Below are 5,151 nucleotides of genomic sequence, written 5' to 3'. Positions count from 1 at the left end.
ACAATTGAGTTAAACTTTGTTTCTGTCTTGATCAAGTGAGCAATTGAGCTCTTGGCTTTCCTTCTGTTTTTACTGTTTCATTGAAATTGTTAGTTTCACTTTGAGATTTGCGAAATGATCTATGTCTCTTTGTTGCATCTTATTGCTCCCAATTTAATTTCCTGCGCTTGTGTTCTTATGCAATTTACATTTAAGTTACTGTGACCTTGAATTTACATTTCCTGCAATTTAATTTCCTTGTAATTGTTCTAAGTTTTGATCTATTGCTCTCTTTAATTTCCAGCACCCAACCCCCCTTTACTTTTGATGCAATTTATATTTCTTGCAATTTAAGTTTCAGCTATTTTACATTCTTGTTATTTAAGTTTTATGCAATTTTACTTTCTACAACTTTAAGTTTCCTGTCATTTATAATTCTGTTGGCTACATTTCATCCAATATCCCTTCAATGTTAGCTTGACTAAAATAATCACCCACTAAAGTTGCTTGATCCATCAATCCCTGTGGGATCGACCTCACTCTTGTGAGTTATTACTACTTGATGCGACCCGGTATACTTGCTGGTTGGATTTGTGTGTTGGAAATTCGTTTTTCCACAAAAACACCATCATACCACAGACAAGGGTTAGACTTTCCGGATTCTCAAGAATGCTGCCAATGGATTCTAGCTTATACCACTAAGATTCTGATTAAGGAATCCAAGAGATACACGCTCGATCTAAGGTAGAACGGAAGTGGTTGTCAGTCACGCGTTCATAGGTGAGAATGATGATGAGTGTCACGGATCATCACATTCATCATGTTGACGTGTAGCGAATATCTTAGAATAAGAATATGCTGAATTGAATAGAAAATAATAGTAATTGCATTAATACTCGAGGTACAGCAGAGCTCCACACCTTAATCTATGGAGTGTAGAAACTCCACCGTTGAAAATACATAAGTGATAAAGGTCCAGGCATGGCCGAATGGCCAGCCCCTAAAGTCTAAGAACTAAACGTCCGAAGATAGATACCCAGATGAAAATATAATAGTAAAAAGTCATATTTATACTAGACTAGTTACTAGGGTTTACAGAAATAAGTTTTAGTGCAGAAATCCACTTCCGGGGCCCACTTTGGTATGTGCTTGGGCTGAACTTGAGCTTTACATGTGCAAAGGCTTCTCTTGGGGTTAAACGCCAAGTTGTAACGTCTGTTTGGCGTTTAACTCTAGTTTGTGACGTGTTTCTGGCGTTTTACCCTAGAATGCAGCATCAAACTGGCGTTGCATCATCTAAGCTCGAACAAAGTATGGACCATTATATATTGCTGGAAAGATTTGGATGTCTACTTTCTAACGCAGTTGAGAGCGTGCCATTTGGAGTTCTGTAGCTCTCGAAAATCCATTTCGAGTGCATGGAGGTCAGAATCCAACAACATCAGTAGTCCTTTTTCAACCTGAATCAGATTTTTGCTCAGGTCCCTCAATTTTAGCTAGAAAATACCTGAAATCACAGAAAAACACATAAACTCATAGTAAAGTTGAGAAATGTGAATTTTGCATAAAAACCAATAAAAATATCCCTAAAAGTAGCTAGATCCTACTAAAAACTACCTAAAAACAATGCCAAAAAGCATATAAATTATCCGCTCATCACAACACCAAACATAAATTGTTGCTTGTCCCCAAGCAACTGAAAATCAAATAGGAGAAAAAGAAGAGAATATACTATAAATCTCAAAATATCAATGAATATTAGTTCTAATTAGATGAGCGGGACTTGTAGCTTTTTGCTTCTGAACAGTTTTGGCATATCACTTTATCCTTTGAAGTTTAGAATGATTGGCATCCATAGGAACACAGAGTTTAGATAGTGTTATTGATTCTCCTAGTTAAGTATGTTGATTCTTGAACACAGCTACTTTTATGAGTCTTGGCCGTGGCCCTAAGCACTTTGTTTTCCAGTATTACCACCGGATACATAAATGCCACAGACACATGACTGGGTGAACATTTTCAGATTGTGACTCAGCTTTGCTAAAGTCCCTAGTTAGAGGTGTCAGAGCTCTTAAGCACACTCTTTTTGCTTTGGATCACGACTTTAACCACTCAGTCTCAAGCTTTTCACTTGGACCTGCATGCCACAAGCACATGATTAGAGACAGCTTAATTTAGCCGCTTAGGCCTGGATTTTATTTCCTTGGGCCCTCTGATCCATTGATGCTCAAAGCCTTGGATCCTTTTTACCCTTGCCTTTTGGTTTTAAGGGCTATTGGCTTTTTCTGCTTGCTTTTTCTTTTTCTTTTATATTTTTTTGCCACTTTTTTTCGTAAGCTTTTTCTTTATCACTGCTTTTTCTTGCTTCAAGAATCAATTTTATGATTTTTCAGATCATCAACATTTCTCTTTTTCATCATTCTTTCAAGAGCCAATAATTTTAACATTCATAAACAACAAGATAAAAAATATGCACTGTTCAAGCATTCATTCAGAAAACAAAAAGTATTGTCACCACATAAATATAATTAAACTAATTTCAAGGATGAAATCGAAACTCATGTACTTCTTGTTCTTTTGTATTAAAAATATTTTTCATTTAAGAAAGGTGAAGGATTCATGGAATTATTCATAGCCTTAAGACATAGTTACTAAATACTAAGGATCATGTAGTAAAGACACAAACATAGGCAAACATGAAGTTCAAAAACTGAAAAATAGAGAGATGAGAACAAGGAAGTTAAGGAATGAGTCCACCTTAGTGATGGTGGCGCCTCCTCCTTGAAGGACCAATGGTGTTCTTGAGCTCCTCTATGTCTCTTCCTTGCCTTTGTTGCTCCTCCCTCATAGCTCTTTGATCTTCTCTAATCTCATTGAGAATGATGGAGTGCTCTTGGTGTTCCACACTTAATTGGGTCATGTCATGACTCAATCCTTCTAGAGAAGTGTTGAGTTGTTCCCAATAGTTGTTTGGAGGAAAATGCAACCCTTGAGGCATCTCAGTGATTTCTTGATGATGAGCTTCCTCATGCGTCTCTTGAGATCCATGAATAGGCTCTCTTGTTTGCTCCATCCTCTTCTTAGTGATGGGCTTGTCCTCTTCAATGAGGATGTCTCCATCTATGACAACTCCAGCTAAGTAGCATAGATGGCAAATGAGATGAGGAAAAGCTAGCCTTGCCAAGGTAGAGGGCTTTTCAGCTACTTTGTAGAGTTCTAGAGAGATGACTTCATGAACTTCTACTTCCTCTCCAATCATGATGCTATGGATCATGATGGCCCGATCCACAATTACTTCGGATCGGTTGCTAGTGGGGATTATGGAGCGTTGGATGAACTCCAACTATCCTCTAGCCACAGGCTTAAGGTCCAGTCTTCTCAATTGAACTGGCTTGTCTTTTGAGTCTCTTTTCCATTGAGCTCCTTCCACACATATGTCCATGAGGACTTAGTCTAACCTTTGATCAAAGTTGACCCTTCTAGTGTAGGGGCGTGCGTCTTCTTGCATCATGGGCAAGTTGAACGCCAACCTTACATTTTCCGAACTAAAATCTAAGCGTTTCCCGCGAACCATTGTAAGCCAATTCTTTGGGTTTGGGTTCATGCTTTGATCATGGTTCCTAGTGATCCAAGCGTTTGCATAGAACTCTTGAACCATTAGGATTCTGACTTGTTGAATGGGGTTGGTAAGAACTTCCCAACTTCTTCTTTCGATCTCATGTCGGATCTTCGGATACTCATTTTTCTTGAGCATGAAAGGGACCTCAGGGATAACCTTCTTCTTAGCCACAACTTCATAGAAGTGGTCTTAATGGGCTTTTGAGATGAATCTCTCCATCTTTCATGACTTAGAGGCGGAAGCTTTTGTCTTCCCTTTCCTCTTTCTAGAGGTTTCTCTGGCCTTAGGTGCCATCAATGGTTATGGAAAAACAAAAAAGCTATGCTTTTACCACACCAAACTTAGAGTATTGCTCGTCCTCGAGCAAAAGAAGAAAGAATAGATTAAGAAGAAGAAGAGATGGAGGAGAGGGATAGTGGTGTAGGTTTCGGCCAAGGGGGAGAAGAGAGGGTTGTGTTGCGTGAAAATGAAGAAGGATGGAGGGGTTTATATAGTAGAAGGAGAGGGAATGGGGTTCGGTCATTTAGGGTGGCTTTGGGTGGGAAAGAGATTTTGAATTTGAAGGTATGTGGGGTTTATGGGGAAGAGTGGATAGATATGAATGGTGAAGAGGTGATGGGGAAGAGAGATTGAGGTGATTGGTGAAGGGTGTTTGGGGAAGAGTGTTATTGGATTGGGTGAAGAAGAGAGAAGGTGAGTTGAGGTAGGTGGGTGGTGGACGAAATTGTGATCACTTGTTCTTTCTACTTGTAGGATGTATACTCTGAGGACATTGTTTATTTCCTTCACAATCTCGTTCAACTAACCAGCAAGTGTACTGGGTCGTCCAAGTAATAAACCTTACGTGAGTAAGGGTCGAATCCACAGAGATTGTTGGTATGAAGCAAGCTATGGTCACCTTGTAAATCTCAGTCAGGCAGATTAAAATAGTTTATGGGTTTTCGAAAATAGAAATAATGAAAGGGATAAAGATACTTATGTGGATTCATTGGTGGGAATTTCAGATAAGCGGAATGGAGATGCTGTAGAGCTCTCGGACGCCTGCTCTCCTACTCCTTCTACTCAATCCTTCTTACTCCTTTCCATGGCAAGCTTTGTATAGGGGTTCACCATCAACTGTGGCTACTTTCATTCCTCACGGGGAAATAACCTGTGCAAAGATTCTGTTGGGAAATCTAAGAGATACACATTCAAGCTCTGTTGCATGTAGAACGTAAGTGGTTGTCAATCACGTGCGTTCATAATTGAGAATGATAATGAGGGTAATCTGGCTCATCACATTCATCATGTTCTTGGGTACGTACGAATGAATATCTTAGAATAAGAATAAAAGAGATTTGAATAAAAGAAGATAGAATTTCATTAATACTTGAGGTACAGCAGAGCTCCACACCCTTAATCTATTGTGTGCAGAAACTCCACCGTTGAAAATACATAAGCAAAGAGTTCAGGCATGGCCGAATGGCCAGCCCTCTCCTAACGTGATCAATGATCTCCTAAGATGAAGAATAAAACAAAACTGAGACCAAAGATGAAACGTGGTCAAAAGACAT

Source organism: Arachis duranensis, chromosome 3, assembly GCF_000817695.3.
Source record: "Arachis duranensis cultivar V14167 chromosome 3, aradu.V14167.gnm2.J7QH, whole genome shotgun sequence".
NCBI classification, from domain to species: domain Eukaryota; kingdom Viridiplantae; phylum Streptophyta; class Magnoliopsida; order Fabales; family Fabaceae; genus Arachis; species Arachis duranensis.
This window is presented reverse-complemented; position numbering follows the sequence as displayed.